Source organism: Eubalaena glacialis, chromosome 16 (assembly GCF_028564815.1).
Source record: "Eubalaena glacialis isolate mEubGla1 chromosome 16, mEubGla1.1.hap2.+ XY, whole genome shotgun sequence".
In the NCBI taxonomy this organism is placed as follows: Eukaryota; Metazoa; Chordata; class Mammalia; order Artiodactyla; family Balaenidae; genus Eubalaena; species Eubalaena glacialis.
Window position 1 is genome coordinate 21,330,866 of NC_083731.1, and position 22,382 is coordinate 21,353,247.

Below are 22,382 nucleotides of genomic sequence, written 5' to 3' on the forward strand. Positions count from 1 at the left end.
TCCAGTTTACCTCTTGTGGTTCAAATTAATAAATGACAACTTTCTGCCATTAACTCAATATTAAGGATGGCCTGAGAAGTCGCCATTAGTTTACCACTAGGTGTCTCTATAAGCTACTCTGCAGGAAAGTGAATTTTGAGAAAATACTGAGACATGAAGAGATAAGAACAGAAGAATGGGGAAGGGAAACATCATAGAAATAAGGAAGAGCCTCATTTATTAGTGTGTAGATTCCTATTTGCTTTGAGTGTTGACTACTGCCTAGAAAAGAAATAAATGAATCATGTAACTGATCAAATTTGAGCAAGATTTTTATCTACACGAACATATTCATGTTTTAGTCTATATTCAACAATATACAGTCATATGATATGTATACATGCTACCACACAACACTCAAACGCACACATATGATTACATAAACACATTTAGGAACTAGAAAATTAAATGTCTGATCAAATACATCTCTCCAGATTTAAGGTCATTGACACTAAATTAAACATTATTTGATTGAGATGGATGTGAAAAGCTGAGAATCTTTGAATGTTTATGAATATATTTATTCATATCATAATTAGCTCATGATCTAGTGTCATTATAAATACATTTCATATGTGGTAATATATTTGTCAATAATTAGTGCAAATTATGGACATAATTTGATACCTGCATATTAAAATTTAAATTCAAACCACGATTAGCATATTTGTCACTTGAAACTGACCATACATTTTTGTGAATTCATATTTATTATTACCTGGAATTATTGTTTCAGTGCCTTACGGACTCTGGAGGAATTCTTATGTTAAAAGCATTTCTTAAAATATCTCATCATATTACATTTGTGTATCACTGTGTGGGTTCTTCAGAATAGTAAAATGCTTAGTCAGGAATTATAGTCCCTCATTCAACAGTCTAACAGAGATTATAAACAAGGAAATTCTTTGGTAATAATTATGAGATTTTATGAGTACAAATCAACATCACTGAGATCTAAAGCCAGTAGACCTTGTATTTTGTTGTTGTTGTCAGCCTGCCTGGTGAGTTAGGATTACAGAATTCTAATGCTAGATTCCAGACTCTTCCCAAATTAGCTTGAATAGATTACTTGCGTTATGGTAATGGCTGAGAAGACTATACTATCTTATTTAATAAATGAAAATTTTTTCAGATTTAAGTTATATTTTTAACATCTTTGAAATTGAAATTACATATACCACATATCCCTGAAAGGAGAAAAGTTTCTCCTGGAGGTGAAAACATGAGTCATCATTTATGATTGTTTCTCTATGCAATTGCTAAACTAAATAACTGTATAGCATATGTTTTTGATTAGTTTGATACTTTTAGAATTACAGCAGTTAAATATATCATGCAATGATATTTGTCAAATCCGAAATGGCCGGCTAAACTAATTTTACCAAGATTATTTATTCACTTATAAGCTTATCTTAGGAATATGCTCTCAGAGGCATAAAAGAAAGAGGTGCAAAAAATAGACAATTTTCTTCCTGTCTCATATAGTTCCTTGTAAATACCCTCTGATTTTTTTTTTTTTTTTTTTTTTTTGCCAGAATTAGGTATTAAAACATACTCTTTGGAGGACCACTTGTAAATATCTACCAAAATTTAAAATGGATATATCTTTTGAAAAATCATATTTTCAGAAAGTAGCCTACAGGTGTACGGAAGTTAAGTACACAAAATGATATATAAGAAGATATTCCTTGTAACAGATGCTTGCATTTGTAAATGACTAAGAATGGCCTACATGTCTGACTAAATGAAAAGTGGTACACATCAATCTATACCTTGGAAGACCTTTCTTCCTGTAATAACAGTGTATATAGGAATACAGTTCTGTCATTACTAATAGTATATATAGCATCATCTATGTACCTTGTCAAAACTGAGAGAGAGAGAGAGAGAGAGACAGAGGGGGAGGGAGAAAAGAGAAGTTTTCCGGAAAGATACACAAATCCAGCAATAACGATTGCCTCTTGGAAGACTGGGAAATCTTGAGTAGAATGGAAATTTATTTTTCACCATATATATATATTTTTAACTATCAGAACACTTCAATTTACATTCACATTCCCAATAAAAAATTAAAAAGAAAAAATATGTACTTCAGAAATAAGGATAATATTTGGAAGAATGATATGAGAAGTGATGAAGAGTTGAAGATGATTTTACCAAATTAATTTCTGTCCTATAGTACTCGAAACTATTTTATTTTTTATGACACATTTTTATCAATGGAGGCACTGAATATCTTTCTAAAAATATGAGTGTAAATTAATTGGTTAAAATGGTTTCTCTTCATAGCTCTTATATGTGACATTCAATTCTAGCTGGCAATATTAATTAATAGAATTGTAATTAATAGAAGCTAACTTCTGTTATCTTCACTATACAGAACCATGCTGTGTACTGGCAACATTAGCTTTATTTGATACTCTGATGGGTGAAGGGAAATATCAAAACGGTTCTTTAGAGAAGATAAGTAATTATACTTGAAATTGTCAGCAGCAGATCTTCACTGCTGTCTACAGGAAGATGAGTGAGTGTGTAATTGTGACATATTTTAAAGATACAAACTAATATCGGGCCCTGTTAGAACAAAGCCTGCTGCCTTCTGGCTTATATTCACTCACTGAAATATGCACATTCCTGTGGAAAAGAAGCAGTTTCATTACAGAGCCAGATAAGCTTTTCTGTGTACCTTCCTCCTGGAGCTATGATCTGTCTCTTGGAATTCATGAGTTCTTGGTTCTCAAATATCTCTAGTCATTTCTAGGAAACAAGTCCAAACAAGCATTATGTTATGCCTAGATTTTCTGTATCCTTTCTGGTTTTTCAAGAAAAACAATTAATCATCCTAACACATAGTTTCCTCACAATACTTTAAGATGGGTCATGGCTTGCATGAGAATATCTAAATTAACCTTACATTATTCAACTTATATCAACTGGAATCCTTCATTCAACAGGAGACTCCCATAATCCTTTTATCCCTTCAAAATAAATCTGCTTTTCTCCCAACTCCAAAACTTTGGTTTGTGTTGCCCTTTCAACTAACTGGCTTTTCACTTCCTCTACCATTCTTTTATCTATTGTTCTAGAGAATTCACTGTAGATACTTTCTTCATCAAAAAAAAAAAAACAAACAACTTCCCTGATAGCAGAACCTACCTCATAGGGTTAAGGTGAAATTGCAGGCACTTAGTAAACGCTATATAAGTTTCAGCGGCTGTTGCTGGCTGGTTTTGAAGGGTTTTTTCCTAAGAAAGATCTATGAAACTTCTGTTTTCCCTTCTCTACTTTAGTCCCTGTACAGTGTGATCTTAAAGTGAAATCTTAACGGTCCTGTTGTTGTCAGTCACATTTTAGCACACAAAGTTTATATCTTTATGTTTGGATGATATCATACACAACCCAAAGTGATATAATTTCAACAGTGGTATCAGGCAAAGGCTTAACTAGAAAATCAAGGGTTTTTGTTTGTTTGTTTGTTTTTAATGACAGCATTTTATTATAGCACTTTTTCTGATTTTGCTAAGACAATGAAGACTTTTCAATACAAAATGTGAATTTTTATAAATTAAAATATTATAATAGGTCTTTAAAAAAAAAACAAAACTTCCCTGTCCCCTCTAACCAACATTAAAGATTTGATTATCTGAACATTCTCTTGCATTATCTAGCACTTGCTGTAGCATAGTGTTCAAGTAACTGCTTAAAGTTTTCTTCTTTTCTGAACTAGATTATCATGCCTTATTGAGAACAGCATTTTATTGTTTGTTACCCCCTTAACAGTGAGAAAAATGAGCTCCAAAAAATTCTTTGTATACACAAGAAATACTTACCCATTTACAAGTTTATTTATTCAGCACATTTTTTAAGTACCTATATTGTGTTAAACACTATTATGTTTGATATAAAACAATTAGTTGATTCATATCAGGATGGTTGGGTGATTTCAGAGATATTTTGACTTTCTGATAAACCACCTGCATTCTCTAGTCAAAATAAGTGGTATAAAATAAATAAAAATACTATTGCATAAATTGTATGCTTGAATAGTATTTCTTGTAGCATGTATTTGTCAAGCCTCTGCAAGAGTACTCTCCAATAGAACTTTCTGTGATGATGGAAGTAATCTATACCTGTTTTGTCTAATATGATAGCCATTGACCACATATTACTACTGAGTAATTGAAATGTGACTGGTAAATACAGGAAATACAATTTTAATTTTTAAAAGTTTAATTTATTTAAATTTAAATAGCCACGTGTGGCGAATGGCTACCATATTGAACAGTGCAGTTTTGGAATATAAATCCCTGGAAGACTGAAACTGTATTTCTTGTGCAGTTTCTGGGATACCTTGGAAATTCACTCAATATGAACAGCTGCACTCATAACTAATGATGGTGATTATGACACCCTCAATAAATAAGGGCAATTATGATTCATATTTGGCAAGAGGCCTGATTTACATTCTGTTGAGGGTCTCTATTCAATTCTGTTAAATTGCATTGAGTTGAGGGCCTCTACCGTTCTTTTAAAGATTTCAAGGCATTTTACAGGCATTTCAAAATTCCTTATTACATCCTCATTACACCCTTATAAAGAAGGAAAGGTAGATTATTTTATATCGATAGAATTTTATTACAAGATCAGTGCCTTTTTATGCACGATGAAGTACTCTCTAAAGTGCTTTTCTCCAGATCACACAGTGGGATGTTAGTAGAACTGGAAAAGAAAGTCCTAAATAGGTATTTTGCTTCATGAGTTTTCTAAAAGAGGCTTTTTATGCAGAGAAGTCAGTCAGTAAAAAAACTGCACTTGAACCCTTGCATTCCATCTGTTTGAATGCAAAAGCTCTATTTGGAAGTTTAGTGGTGTTTTGCACAATTAATGTAGGCAGAGTTTGGACAGCAAATTGTAATTAATGAATTTACTGAATTCAAATAGGGCCTCTAATTTCCATGAAGATCTGAATAAATCTCAGTTTAAATAAAATCATACTTATATATTTGAAACAAAGATGTAATAGCTTGGTAACCAGTTCCAAGTATAACAAATTATTGTAATTTTTGAGATTGTTTTGTTTTTAATCAATGTATCTGAAATATTGGTAATAAAATTAACCTATATTTCCACTGTGGGAAGAATCAGTATAGCTTCAAAAGCAGCATTAATTGTTTCAGAGCTTAAGTCCAAAGTAAGTAGGAAGCCACCTGATCCAGAGCAGTAGAGTGGCTCTCAGAGATCTCAACCCCATTCTTGACTCTGGCTTTGCATCAGTTGTGCACATGCATTTATGACGACACCTCTCTGGGTAGATCACAGGTTTTATATATAAAGAATTCACTGTTCTTTCTCTTCAATGGACCATAAGACTACCACACTGGTTAATCAAATGTTAAGTATTAAAATGTAATCTCCTTAGAAGAAAAATAACATATAATTATTACGCTTAAATTGTAGATTTTAAATTATTCACTTTCTCCTAAAACGTAAAGTTATCGTCATATAAATAAATATTGGCAATCCAACGCCCACTTGTGCATGGTGTACCTTCTGTGAAAAACAGATCTGCGGCAGCTCAGTTTTTGTTTAATCTAACGTGATGCATTTTTTATCCCATGATCAAAGATATTCCATCAATCTAGTGAAGCTTTTATAGTGACACTAGATTCATAGTTATCATCATATGACATATTTCAATGTTTGCTGCAATTTTAATTGATTGTTACATATCGCAATGAACAAAAAACTAATCTGGATTTGAATCACCAGTATAAGATGCACAGTTTTTTGTACAATCAATCTGCATCCTTAATTGCTATATTATATAAGTAGTGACTGCTATGCAGGCAGACTTTGATCAATGACTACACTGCCACTTACCCATTTGAAGATACTCATGAATTTATTTCTAGGTACTTTTAAATTTAAAAGTATTTCATTATAGTATTGATATGGTAGCATTTAGAAATATTATAGTATATAGAGAAATGGAGGCCTAAATTGATTTGTTGCAAAAAGTAGGAATCTATTTGACTATATTTTTCAATTTGTAATGTGATTTACCAACCACAGTTAACATAAGCATCATCAGGCAATTTATACTTCATTTATAATCCAAAATCAAAGGTAAATAAAATGTATACATACATACAACATACATATAATTTACTATTTGGTAGCTATTTTATGTAGATTGTCTCATTCTTCCATGTAATTATTACAGCAACTTTATGAGGTGTTTTTCTTTACAGATGAGAAAATTGAGTTTCAAGGTAGTTGATGATATTCCGTAATTTATACAGACAGTACATAGCAGCTCCAGACTATGAGAGAATTTCAAGGACTCTCAGTATCCATTTTTTCAACTTAACTATGCCAATTCAAATGCACACTTTTGAACTTTTATCTCAGTTTAAAGAAAAAGTGAGAATAATGTATATCAATACTTAATGATCAGCTTCAATTAAGACACTTTCTAAGTGATTCATCATTTCTATAATGTCAAATGTATTCTAAATCAACAATAGGAATACATTCCAAATTATTAATACATAATACTACTCTTTAAAATAACACAATAATAAAATATATCTTAAACTGGTCATGAAATATATTTACAAATAAACCATCTTTATATTGATCTACCTTAAGAATATCAAAGACATTATTAACTACCAGAAGTTATCACAGTAACCCAAATACATAAGGTTCTTAAAACAATACTTTTTGAATATTTATAGTATAATTTTTCCTAAAGTAAAAAAGTCTCTAATAATAGTTTTCCCCTATTTTTGAGTTTTTGACTAATTATTATTTTACATTTAATAAAGCAGGAGTCAGAGCATGCATTATATACCTCCTAAGAAAAATCAATAATAAAATACTAAAATGATTCCTTTGAGGAGGATTCATACCAACAATTTCATGCATAAGTTTAGAGATATAACCCCATAGTCCTTTGTGACATGAATTTGTTATAAAAATAATTGAAAATTGAAAATTGGCATGAGACATATTTTCTAATTTTTTTCAAATTAATACATACAACGAGATACCCATGATTTAATTAATTTTCTTAATAAGTGATAAATCACTTTAGTTCATGAAAATATTAATCACAAAAGACCAACATCCACTTACAAATAGCTTTAAATAAAATAATAAATATTTTATCATTTTTAAACATCTGACCTTAATCTTATCAATCATCTTTATCAAATAGCCCAATTTCATTTTGAATGGAACATGCAAACCTCCATAAAACTCAAAGAAAATATTTGAGTGTTTGTGTATGTCAGCATTTCCTCAATGTCAGTAAAATTATAATGGGATGATTTGCCATAATTATGAATCTCCAAATATTGAATATTTATAAATATTAGAATCATCATTGGCTATCACTTCATCTACTTATAACCATGCTGAAATACATAAGTGTGTAAAAACAATAAAAGTTTCTGTCCACTTTAGCAATTCATGACGTTTCTGACCACCTTCTCCTAATATGCACTCAGAGAGCCTGCAGCAGTGCTTGAGAATGCATCTTGGAGTTCTTCCAGAAACTCTGAGTCAAAGAGCAATGTCTGCATTCACAAAGAAGCATTCACAGCTGTCAGAAGTTAAATGTCCATGAGACTCATGGTACAGCTGCAGTCCTTCCAGTACACTGACGATATCTGTGGAAACCAGAATTTGATAACTAGTTTTCTCCATGGAAAAAAAGGTCACAGAAGAATGATGAATCTTTGCCTCACCAATAATAAATAATTATGCATTCACAGCATATGAAGCATCATTGTCTTACATTACTTAGCCTGCAGTGCTTTTGCAGCTAATTTTCACTAGAAAGTACTCTTACTGCAATAAACTGTCAATGAACTTCTTGTAGGCAAACACCTGCAGACACCTGCTAGCAGTGGATGCATAAGATTCAGGATCGTAGAAATTGCAGCATAAACCAGAATCTGTGAAGCAGTACTGGGGAGAAATGAGTGTGTGAGAGCATGCATGAGTGAAGAAATGCACACATGAACAGGTATTTTGTGTTTCTGTTTATACTTGATAAAATCAATAGAATGAATTTTTTTCCCCAATGTGTAATATAGTTGAGTAGAGTAATAGAAAAGCAAGCTATATTTGCAAATAAGGTTTTCAGTCTGGGATAATCTACCCCAATTTATTATCAGGTGTTTTTAGGACAAATGATTACTTTGCTGAAAATGTTTAGCCATATATTCTCTATGTCCATGTAGAGGTAATGGTCACTGAGACTTTGAATTACTTAAAAAATATACTTTTTGAAAATATCTTAAAATTCTAGGTGAGATTATAAATATCTGTTTCTGTAATAGTTTAAGTGAGGTCGAAATGGAGGTAAGTGGATTAGCTTACCTTTGGGTAACTGTTCAATTATATGGTTGAATGGAAAAACCCATTTGAAAATGTATTGGTTTTTAATTGTTGAGTCACTTAGCCGATCAATAGTCCCTAAACACTATAAAGATCTGATTCCTAAAACCTAATGAATTATTGAAGATTTACTTCAACAGAAATTTTTTTATGTGATCTAAAAGTTAGAAACTATATAAGCTTTATAAAATATCAGTTTTTGAGCATGTTTTTGGAGTTGTGGGTATGAGAAATAATGAAGAAAGTGGAAAGCTAGTCGCATTTAATTTTTAAATTGGCAGGACCCTTAGAGATCGTGGAGTACTACACCCTAATTTAAAGGACCCAGATAATGTAAATGTTTTAACCAAAGTGGACCTCCATTTATTGGAGAATTAGGTAGCTCTCCCAATTTTCTGACCCCTTAGTCAGTGTACCTTAGACTGAACAAAAATGTATAGCTTAGTAAACTTGATAATTAATTTATTCTGAAAAATACACACAAAAAAATAAATAAAACACTAACAACTGCAGATTCCATGCTACTTTGGCAGGGTTCCAAGTCATTTGCATAAAACCTTCATATACTGAATGGATTATCATAAAAAAGTCAGCTTGGCAAACATCATTCTCAATGGTGAAAAACTGAAAGCATTTCCTCTAAGATCAGGAACAAGACAAGGATGCCCTCTCTCGCCACTATTATTCAACATAGTTTTGGAAGTCCTAGCCATGGCAATAAGACAAGAAAAAGAAATAAAAGGAATGCAAATTGGAAAAGAAGAAGTAAAACTGTCATTGTTTGCAGATGACATGATACTATACATAGAGAATCCTAAAGATGCTACCAGAAAACTACTAGAGCTAATCAATGAATTTGGTAAAGTTGCAGGATACAAAATTAATGCACAGAAATCTCCTGCATTCCTATACACTAACAACGAAAGATCAGAAAGAGAAATTAAGGAAAGAACCCCATTCACCAATGCAAAAAAAAGAATAAAATACCTAGGAATAAACCTGCCTAGGGAGACAAAAGACCTGTACTCAGAAAACTATAAGGCACTGATGAAAGAAATCAAAGATGACACAAACAGATGGAGAGATATACCATGTTCTTGGATTGGAAGAATCAGTATTGTGAAAATGACTATACTACCCAAAGCAATCTACAGATTCAGTGCAATCCCTGTCAAATTACCAATGGCATTTTGCACAGAACTAGAATAAAAAATTTTAATTGGTATGGAGACACAAAAGACCCCGAACAACCAAAGCAGTCTTGAGGGAAAAAAACAGAGCTGGAGGAATCAGACTCCCTGAATTCAGACTATACTACAAAGCTACAGTAATCAAGACAATATGGTACTGGCACAAAAACAGAAATATAGATCAATGGAACAGGATAGAATGCGCAGAGATAAACCCACGCACCTATGGTCAACTAATCTATGACAAAGGGGGCAAAGGTATACAATGGAGAAAAGACAGTCTCTTCAATAAGTGGTGTTGGGAAAACTGGACAGTTACATGTAAAAGAATGAAATTAGAACACTCCCTAGTACTGTACACAAAAATAAACTCAAAATGGATTAGAGAGATACATGTAAGACTGGACACTGTAAAACTCTTAGAGGAAAACATAGGGAGAAAACTCTGACATAAATCACAGCAAGATCTTTTTTGATCCACCTCCTAGAGTAATGGAAATAAAAACAAAAATAAACAAATGGGACCTAATGAAACGTCAAAGCTTTTGCACAGCAAACTACAAACAAGACGAAAAGACAACCCTCAGAATGGGAGAAAATATTTGCAAACAAATCAATGGACAAAGGATTAATCTCCAAAGTACATAAACAGCTCATGCAGCTCAATATTAAAAAAACAAACAACCCAATCCAAAAATGAGCAGAAGACCTAAATAGACATTTCTCCAAAGAAGATATACAGATTGCCAACAGACACATGAAAGAATGCTCAACATCACTAATCATTAGAGAAATGCAAATCAAAACTACAATGAGGTATCACCTCCCACCAGTTAAAATGGGCATCATCAGAAAATCTACAAACAAATGCTGGAGAGGGTGTGGAGAAAAGGGAACCCTCTTGCACTGTTAGTGGGAATGTAAATTGATACAGCCACTATGGAGAACAGTATGGAGGTTCCTTAAAAAACTAAAAATAGCATTACCATATGACCCAGCAATCCCACTACTGGGTATATACCCAGAGAAAACCATAATTCAAAAAGACACATGCACCCCAATGTTCATGGCAGCACTATTTACAATAGCCAGGTCATGGAAGCAACCTAAATGCCCATCAACAGACAAATGGATAAAGAAAAAGTGGTACATATATACAATGGAATATTACTCAGCCATAAAAAGGAACGAAATTGGGTCATTTGTAGAGATGTGGATGGATCTAGAGACTGTCATACAGAGTGAAGTAAGTCAGAAAGAGAAAAACAAATATCGTATATTAACGCATATATGTGGAACCTAGAAAAATGGTACAGATGAAGGGGTTTGCAAGGAATAAATAGAGACACAGATGTAGAGAACTAGCGTATGGACACCAAGGGGGGAAAGTGGTGGTGGTGAGGTGGTGGTGGGATGAATTGGGAGATTGGGATCGACATGTATACACTAATATGTATAAAATAGATAACTAATAAGAACCTGCTGTATAAAAAATAAATAAAATAAAATTCCAAAATTCAAAAAAAAAGTCTGCTTGGTTTATTGAAAAACTTCATTATGCAAGTGAGCAATAGGTAACCTATTAAGGTGTGGTCTTACCATGTGTTCACTGAAAGAAAAAAAATTAAGCCAATAGTTTGGTTAACTTTCTGGGAATAAATAAAATTGGCCTGTGATTAAAGTGTCTTATAATTATGGTTACATGCATATTAAGTTATGCATGTTAGATCATGCTTAGAACACCTTCATTCCTGTTAGGGGGCTCATATCTGTACATATCTGATATCAACTAATGCACTATAAACACATTATATCTTGGATTCTTATTTGTGGGTGTGTTGAATTTGATAACATTTTAACAGAATTAAAATACAGAATGTTCCTCCACTTGGAATTCGGGATACATAATTTTCTTTTTTAAATTAATTTATTAGTATTGGCTGTGTTAGGTCTTCGTTGCTGCATGTGGGCTTTCTCTAGTTGTGGCGAGCAGGGGCTACTCTTCGTTGCGGTGCACGGGCTTCTCATTGTGATGGCTTCTCTTGTTGCGGAGCACGGGCTCTAGGCGCGCGGGCTTCAGTAGTTGTGGCTCGCGGGCTCTAGAGTGCAGGCTCAGTAGTTGTGGTGCATAGGCTTAGTTGCTCCGTGGCATGTGGGATCTTCCTGGACCAGGGCTTGAACCCGTGTCCCCTGCATTGGCAGGTGGATTCTTAACCACTGCACCACCAGGGAAGCCCCAGGATACATAATTTATATAAGAAGATTGAGCGAAAATCTGAAGTGTATAACTTTTTTTCTTTCAAAATATTGTTAGGAAAAAAACAGGCTTAAAATAAGGCACATTTTTATTGCATTTGTAATCCAATAATTCTTTATTAAAACATATGCATTTAGTGTTTTTAAACACAAAAGTATTGGTCCTTTTTGATTGCATTGTTGCTTTCTACTGAGTGTGATGGACTTTTTCACAGATAGTGCAGGGATTAAAAACAGGTATTTGGATAAACATTCCCTAGGTTCCCATTCCCATCTCTGCCTTTTAGTGATTTCTTAAAATATTGGTTAATTTATTTAAATCAGTGCCTCTGTTTCCTCATCTATAGGATGTGTATAATGACAATACCTACATTTGTTGTGAGGATTAAATGAGATTACTCATAAACTTCTTAGCATACTTCCCAGCACATTGTAAGCACTAAGTAAGTGTTAACTATTATTATTGTTTGTTGTTATATTATTAGTTATTACAGGCACCAACATAGTTTTAATCTACACTATAATGCCAAGAATTAGAGAAGGCTACATAGGATTGCAGCAGAGGTTTTTTTCCCCCAGAATAGACATTGTTCAAGACAAGTTGCCTTCATCATCAGCTGATCCTGATTAGTTTTGGATTTATAGCACCGAGGGTCTGCCATTGATGAAGTGGTTGCTGGCTTACAGATTTCACCAGTTATTTTCGCTACTGGAATAAGAAAATGCCAGACAGCACTTTCTAGTAATGAATTTTATAAAACTCATGCACATACATTGTTCCAAAAGATCTGGAGGACAGAATAGAGGAGAAACCATAGTTTTGTGTCTTGGGTTTACAACAGCATAAATAATGAAATATTGTAGTGAAACTGTATGGGAAATTAAGTCAGGTTTGAATGTGAAATATTTTGATACACTAAAGAAATTATAAAGCAGCTCTTAAAACTATCTTCATGATGAATATATAATTTGGGTATATTTAAAATAAGTCTGTAGTTAACAGTTAATATTTAGATATTAAAGTGAAGTTTACTTTTATAGAAAAATACAGGACAGTCAATTTAAATGATGAGATATTAAACTCTAGTGTAAATTACTTAGTTTATCATGCATATAGAACATTATGTATGCATACCACTAATTCAAATTATTGCTCTGCTGTATTATCTATTAATTTTTGTCAGTATGTATGTACTTATAAATTAGAAATGTTATGGTTTTATTGCTACTTTAAAGAATATATATGTATATATTTGCTTGTATATTGTGAATTTATACTATTTTAAGCATCCTTTCATACTAAGTTTGAATTCTGTTATTTAAAATTTTTCTTGTAAATGCCCCTATTATTGTTGTTGTATTGTTGTTAAAGTGCAATTTTGAAGCCCAAGATTATGACCTTGAAAGTCACATGTAAGAAAAAACTTGTTCCTCTTGAAGAAAATATTTTGACCACGGATATTTTGTTCAAGTCCATAAAGATTAATTTTGGTGCATTTGACTTACAGGTACTACTTTTCACATGACAGAAAGCTATATAATAACTTTGGTCTCATATTTGTGGAGATGGACGGCCTAGTTTATACGCATGAGCACGTGTGCACACACACACACACGCATACTAACAGAGAGGGAGTGAAAATGATAAATGTGCACACTATACATGGAGTATCCAATTTTCAAATATCAGAGCATAATAAAGTACACTCACCATAAATGCCATCCTGAAAACTGAATGTTTTTTGCTGCCAATTTCAAAAGACATTTACCATATGTATGCAAATAAACTCTTTATTTGTTCTCACTAATCTATAATTTCCTTGATGATAGGTAGCAACTAGGTTATACTACGATTTATATCTCCCAGCAACTGGGCTACTTGTTGACTGATGTTCACATGAAGATTATGATCTGCTACATCTGCCCTTCATTTCAAATAACATTTATTATTATATCAAAATGTTAGTTAATAGACATTTTTTGCTGGGAGAAAATCCAGTGATTCGGATTTTACTGCATTTTGGGAGTTTAGATGTTTATAAAATATTTTATGTCGCTTTGATTATATATACCAAGGTTCTATGTTGAGGCAATATTCAGATGGCATCTTTAGGCACAGTCCCTAAACCTGTTTTATATATTGCTTGCTACTTTCTAAAACCTGAGTGGATGGATTTGTGTATTTGTTTGCTGTTTATATTTTTATTCTCTACACCCACAGCCATATTCTTGCAAATGCAGAATAACCTAAGGCTCAGACATCGAGCGTACTGGGGCCACGGTAGCTGGACTCCTCCAATCATCCAGAGGGCTCCGGCGGGAAAAACCCTTCAGAAATATATAGCCATGTAAATCCTGATTGTTTGAGGAGGCAAGTAGTAGCTGACTATTAAAGCTGCTCTGTGCTAGCTTAAAAGACTGTGGAGAAATGTCTATTTAGGCCTTCTGCACATTTTTGGATTGGGCTGTTTGTTTTTTTGATATTGAGCTGCATGAGCTGCCTGTATATTTTGGAGATTAATCCTTTGTCAGTTGCTTCTTTTGAAAATATTTTCTCCCATTCTGAGGGTTGTCTTTTCATCTTGTTTATGGTTTCCTTTGCTATGCAAAAACTTTTACGTTTCATTCTCCAAAGAAGATATACAGACTGCCAACAAACAAATGAAAGGATGCCCAACGTCATGTCACTAATCATTAGAGAAATGCAAATCAAAACTACAATGAGGTATCACCTCACACCGGTCAGAATGGCCATCATCAAAAAATCTACAAACAATAAATGCTGGAGACGGTGTGGAGAAAAGGGAACCCTCTTGCCCTGGTGGTGGGAATTTAAATTGATACAACCACTATGGAGAACAGTATGGAGGTTCCTTAAAAAACTAAAAATAGAAGTACCATATGACCCAGCAATCCCACTACTGGGCATATACCCTGAGAAAACCGTAATTCAAAAAGAGTCATGTACCACAATGTTCACTGCAGCACTATTTACAATAGCCAGGACATGGAAGCAACCTAAGTGTCCATTGACAGGTGAATGGATAAAGAAGATGTGGCACATATATACAATGGAATATCACTCAGCCATAAAAAGAAATGAAATTGAGTTATTTGTAGTGAGGTGGATGGACCTAGAGTCTGTAATACAGAGTGAAGTAAGTCAGAAAGGGAAAAACAAATACCGTATGCTAACACATATATACAGAATCTAAAAAAAAAAAAAAAAAAAATGGTTCTGAAGAACCTAGGGGCAGGACAGGAATAAAGACACAGACGTACAGAATGGGCTTGAGGACACAGGGAAGGGGAAGGGGAAGCTGGGATGAAATGAGAGAGTGGCATGGACATATATACACTACCCAATGTAGAATAGATAACTAGTGGGAAGCAGCCACATAGCACAGGGAGATCAGCTCTGTGCTTTGTGTCCACCTAGAGGGGTGGGATAGGGAGGGTGGGAGGGAGACGCAAGAGGGAGGAGATATGGAGATGTATGTGTATGTATAGCTGATTCACTTTGTTATACAGCAGAAACTAACACACCATTGTAAAGCAATTATACTACAATAAAGATGTTAAAAAAAAAAAAAAGACTGTGGAAACCTTCTGGCAGTTGTTAGAGCAATTACTTCTAGCTTTCCTTGTCTGCTAAGAGCAATAGGTGATTCTAAAATGTTCTGCCCTCTGGAGTTCCTGAATTTGCAGTGTGAAGTGTTAGGAAAGTCTGATAAATGTTTTCATGAAATAAAACACTCTGAAATGGGCTTTGGTTTCTTTGCTTGTTTGTTTGTTTTAAAACTCTTCTGATTGTGCGATACAAAATAAGAGCTGGGTGTCTGCCAACACATGCAAACTATATTAAGAAATTTACACTTTAATTTTTTTTTTTTTTAAACATCTTTATTGGAGTATAATTGCTTTACAATGGTGTGTTAGTTTCTGCTTTATAACAAAGTGAATCAGTTATACATATACATATGTTCCCATATCTCTTCCCTCTTGCGTCTCCCTCCCTCCCACCCTCCCTATCCCACCCCTCTAGGTGGTCACAAAGCACCGAGGTGATCTCCCTGTGCTATGCGGTTGCTTCCCACTAGCTATCTATTTTACATTTGGTAGTGTATATATGTCCATGCCACTCTCTCACCCCGTCACATCTTACCCTTCCCCCTCCCCATATCCTCAAGAGGAAGCATAGTCAGTAGACAGATGTATTATTAATATTTTAAAACAGTCTATTGAGCTGGTATTAGCAACAGATAAGGCAATTTAACAGCAAAAATGATTATACAAGAAGTAAATTTAGGTAAATTCAAGAAATGCTCAAAATTAGTTGCTTTAAGGATGATAAATATTTAATCGCTCTAACTTGATTTTCCTAAAGTGCTGGATGCATACTGTCTAATTTAGAACATGTTGTAGTGTGGAGATTTTTACTTTTGTCTCATCTGATTTTAATATGAAGCTTTTCATTAAAACCTCACAGTTCACCCTTAATCTGACCTTTTTTCTTACATTTGCTTTTGAGGGTAAATTATACAAAAACTTTTCTTAGCATCTGATGACACTTTTAGAACCCCACCTCCCAGATATAAGTACTTCATTATTACATGTATAATTATTTCATGTCTTTAATATAAATATTAAATGATTAGAGCACTTCTTAATTTTTAAATTATGTGTTATGTGAATAGTACAAGAAGGTTTTATTTATAATTTTTCATGAGAGCAAATCTACCTAATCAATGGTTCATCTGCTATTTTTTGTAATTTTTATCTTATACCACTTTTTCTGTAATTAGTTAAAATTTATGAAAATTTAAAATTTTAATACCTGTGCATTTGATTACTACTTGCATCTGAGTCAGATATCTTTAGATATCCATGTTAGGTGATTTGATTAGATGGATACTGTTAACATGTATTTTATTTGTGAAATGAAAGAAAAAAATATCTTTATTCTCAGTTTAAATTATGTCTTTCAATTCCTAGTATGCTCTTTATCAGTAACATTGCTTGAGTGTGTTTATATTTTCAAAAATTAAATTCTTTAATATACTTAAACATTTAAACATCATTTACCAATCCCTTTACAAGTATAAGGTCCTTTGTCAATTTTCAAATAACATCAAGAAGGATCAGACCTTTAGGGAGTTCACAGTCTACTGGAGAAACAGATACAAAAACAAATATTTAAAATGTAGTGAATTATGTAATTATAGTTCAACTAATATGAAAAACAAATTTTGAGAATACTGTGGGTTAAAAGTAAATTTTGATTAGACTTCCCCTTACCATTAAAAAAAGTTTTCCAATAATTTATGAACCCATAGAAGAACCAGGATAATGTGTATTCAGCTTTATTCTGCTATAAATTTAATGTAGAATAAATTCTGGGGTTGTTATTTTTAGGAAAGCAGCACCCTTGCTTTGCACAGGATTGGAGCCATCTAGGATATGATGCAGAGTGAACATCAGGGGATGTGTCAATTGTTGATTATACATATACTTACAAATCATTCTGGAAGGGGCAGAAGTTTAGCTTCCATTTTAAATTAATTTGTGATTTATTTTGTAGAGAAGCATGATACTTTGTTGAGGGTACACTAAAGTCTTCTTCATAAGTAATTTAAGGTGAAAATAGAACAGAAGTTCATCAGGAGGTGTTAAAAGTTATCTGTGGATGGTAGCTGAAAAGTAAACCAGTGTAAATAAAAAGGAACAAGAGGTGTGTGGAGCGGTGAAATGGGTGAAGGGGATTAAGAGGTAAAAATTACGAGTTATGAAATAAACAAGTCACAGGGATGTGATGTACACCTCAAGGAATATAGTCAATATTTTATAATAACTTTGCCTTGTGTGTAATCTATAAAAATATCAAATCACAATGTTGTATACCTGAAACTAATATAATATTGTAAGTCAACTATACTTCAATTTTAAAATTATGAGATGTATAGAAGAAAATTTATAGAAATTCATAGTGTGAGAGAGATATCTCTTCTTTCTCTTCCTACCTCCCTCCATCCCTTCATGCTCCTCCTTCTTCTATCTCCATCTCCATCTCCATCTCTATATTTTTCTCTGTATTTCACCAAATCCAAGATTTACTGATCTTGGCTCTTGCTTGATCTTAATAAGAGGCATCAGTGAAAGTTTTTACACAACTTTCTAACAATTGTCATCTGGCTGATAGTGATTATAAGACACCATTGACTGTAAAATGCACAATTTTTTCCATGATGTAAAAATGTGAAAAAAAAAAAAGTGTCTTAGAATTGATAAAAAGCCTAAATGGTAGAGTAAGAATTACTATCCAGACTCTGAAGGGAAGGCTTTCATGTCTTTTTACACATTTTCTGCTTTGTCTGTACCTTCTCTCCATATCTTTATCTAGCTAACTCTTCTGCTCATATGTCTTTCAAAACTGAAAAGAATCAACTTTCCTAAGAAAACTTTCCCTGACCCTTCCATAAAATTTACATCTGCCTTTACTTTGCTTTAGAGAAAATGTGCATACCCCTGCGATTGCACTTATCACACCAGGACATGGTGATTTATTTGTCTTAGTGCCTTATTCTAAAATAAATTCTTTGAACTTTAAAATATAATGAAAATTTTGTCTCCAAAATCAAGTATCATATATAAGCAGCTTATGATAAAGGATCAATAAATGTTTGTTGGATGAAAATTCAATAAAGCAGCTGACAAACTATGAATGTTAAATATTTTTATTACCATTTCACAAAGGAGAAAACTGGAGATTCAGGGAGGCTGAATAATTTGCCCAATAATGGTGCCAGGACTCAAACTTACTTCCTCTATATTCTAGCCCCAAAGCTCTCTCCATTGTTCAAACTCAGTGTTGTGTTTTCCTCTTGCTAATTAGGTGACATCAAGTGATCACACACCTAATATTGGCTTAGGAACAAATTATGGCAGAGAAGACCCCATTTTGAGAATTAATGTTCTGACAAATTAAGTTGTGTGTGAATGTTGGACAATTATGTCCACAATAGCCATGACAGTGAAACTGGATGTTGTTCAGTACTAAATGAATGGATTTTCAGAGGTTACTCTTAGTGGATTTCATCATGTGAGGTTTATTTTAGAATACATTTTGGGCCAAAATATCAGGCATTGGAATACATTGATAGCTAGATTTTGGACTTCTTTTACATAATAAACATTAATAATTTTAGAACAATTCTAAATGCCTGATATTACTTGATATATCTCCTATACTTTAACTTGGGCCTTATTTAAAGTGTCTTTAGATTAAAAATTTATGTAAAATTGTACAAATTTATTCATTTTCTCTCTGTGTTTATAGTTAAAATTCTTAGCTCATAGGGTATATCAATAACATGAAAATCTTATGATTAATATTGTATTCTTGAGCAAGCAGCAATACCTCTTTGAAAACTCTTGAGGTTTTCAACTGCATAAAGAAACACATGTAAATTACTAGAGAAAAAAGTGAATAATTTTGCTTTCATTATAATTTTCATATAAATTATAAACATCTTCCATCATAATCACAGGTGCAATCCATGGGAATGTTGCATCCTGAGGCTAGCTTGTCTTTTAGGAATTAATATACATGGGTCCATAATACATTTTCCAACATGAATACCAATATTAATATGAGAAATATATTAATATAAAAATTATAGAATGGCATGAAAATGTTTCAGAAAAATATAGATTAGTTAAAATTTATAATTTTGGAGGTTTTGTATCTAATGTACTATTTTTAAAAAACTGAGGTAGCAATCTTTCTTAAGAATTTGAAAATATATTGTTGTCACAGAAAATGTATAATCACCAGAACAAGTAATTGGTATCAGTGGCATATTTTTGTATCAATATTTTTATATGTTGACACTTTTTTTTTCAATTTTTTATATCTAAGAAATCATACCAAGATGAAATGTGTAAATAAAACTGTTAATAAATTCAATCAGAAAAAAATGTTTTAGATGGGTTTTTGTATACGGTGAAGCTTTACTACTAATTCTTTGAGAGTAAAGTTTTTACTCTCCCTTGAAGAATGTTTCTGAAAACAGTGCCAGAATTTAAGTAATAAAAATGAAACCCAATTTGCATTTTTGTACTAGCAATTATGTAGGCCCCCTAGGGAATCCAAGTACTTTTATTTAATGAATGTGAGTGAGAGGATGTAGCCTTTTCTTGTTTTGGTGAAGTACACATCTGTGATTATAGTTTATGTCTTGTAGTGATGGTAGCAAAAGTTCTCTGGCTATATTGTAAAGGCAGTAAAGGATCCCTTACCCTTTTCAGAGGAGGAGTAAATTAAGAATAAACAGATTAATAAAAGGAGAAACAAATAGGACATGTAAAAAGGCATGTTCAATATATGATCAATGAAATCTGAAGCACTCAAAATGGTGACTAGTTTTATGAATGCTTTATTTGTGCCAAAGGACTTTGTCTTTCAAGCTCTCAAGTTCAGTATATATAAATCAGATTTCATTATTTATTAAACTAGATTGAAATTATGTTTAGGGTAAAACTTCCATATATTATTTCTATCAACGATATTTACTTTTAATTATGTAAACACATTTAAACATTTATTATTGAAAATTTTAAACATGTACCCATAACTCATGGCTTTTCATAATTTTCATAACTTTCATAATTCATTTTTATTCTATACCACTACTCATTCACTCTCCAGATTTATACTGAGGTAAAAATCACACATTTTATTTCACCCACAAATATTTCAACTGCATCTCTAAGATAAAGATGCATTTTTAAAAGCATAACAACAAAATCATTTCACACTTAAAGATTAGCAATAATTCCTTAATGTCCAGTAACCAATGTTCAAATTTTCTGATTTTCTCACAAATTTTTATTGTTTTTCAAATTAAGATCTTATTAATGTCCACATATAACAATTTGTTGCTTTGCTTTTTAAGCCTTTTTTAATCTATATGTTCCTATCCCAGCACTAGCTCAATCTCTTTTTCTCTCTCTCTATCTCTCTGTGTCTTTTCCTTGCAAAATATCTGATGAAGAATTAATATCATTCCCTCAATCTGGATTGTACTGATTGCCCTCTGTGGTGTCATTTTAATCTGTTCCCTGTTTCCCTGAACTTCTTATAGATCGATAGTTTCATTGAAAGGCTGGTACGAGAATCTTGAAAATCCACTAATATAATGAAGAAAAGGGAGGAAAAGTACTGCTGTAGATTTAAGTATTTTTAAGATGAAAATGAGATGCATAATTCAATTAACATATATTATAGATGTTGAAACTGAGATCCAGCGATACATCAAAAGTCATAAAACTTGTAGATGGCACAGTCTCTTATAGAATCCTGGTGTCCTGAATAGGGAGGAAAGAAGTAGAAATTTCAGGATACAGAAAGTGCCCTGTACCTAACAAAGAGAAATAGGATATATTAGTAAGTAAGTAGCAGTTTCAATCTGAAGATATGTGTCTTCCTTACTGTAAACTGACCATGTAACATGAGGCAAGTTGTTGATTTTCTGAACCCATGGCAGATATCAGAATGGTTATGACTTTTTTTTTCCATAGGAAAAGCACAGAAATAAAAATATTTAGTCAAATAACATTTAATTGGCTGTCGAAGGATACAGTGAATTCATCTGGCCTGCCAGGTGCCTGGGTGGTGGGATTTAGCCACTGCCATTCAGATGTGCAGCTTCAGGGGTCTCCCCAAACCAGCAGGAGCCAGAGAAGCCCCTGCAGTGGGTTTTCCTGAGCAGCCAGAGAGTCCACAGTTGTTAGGTGTTGAGGTGTACTGTGGTGAAAGCTACAGTTCTAGGTGCAGGTTTTGTTTCTGTCACTCTGCTCTTATTAAATGTATTTATAACAGGAAAACATCTGTGCTAAATGTTTAAAAACTGTCACTTAAGGCTGACGGAACTTCTCCTTTGAGATTTTCTATTGGATGAACTGTCCTAGCTGGATAGTCATTCAGAAAGTTGGCCATCTCAATACATATTCACTGCATGAAACTGCCCCGTGGGAATTCATTTTCCTCCTTTATCAATGAGGAAGGGATGCAAACTGAAAACGCTCCATGGCCTCTGGTTACAACACCTCTGCTTTCCCACCAAATGAAGAATATCATGCCAGTGTCACTGACTGCAAAATAAATGAGTCAAGGACACTTGCTGTAAAGGTGAACACTGGAATTTGAAAGGTCAAAAAGTCCATTGCCTCCTGATAATTCCCCCACTATCTTTAGATGGTAAGACCAAAAATGTCAATATTTTATGTTAAGGTATTGCTTCCAGAAAACCCCTGTTAAAATGTAAATATTTGCCTAGAGTTCCTTGCCACCACTTATATCACAATAATAGCATAGGGCAATTCCGATTTATTAGATATTACAGATTTGATCTCTGAAAACCCAGAAAGTCAAACATGACTGAAAAGTGAGATGCCCGTACACCGTGAGTCTATCCTGTTCACAGGAGT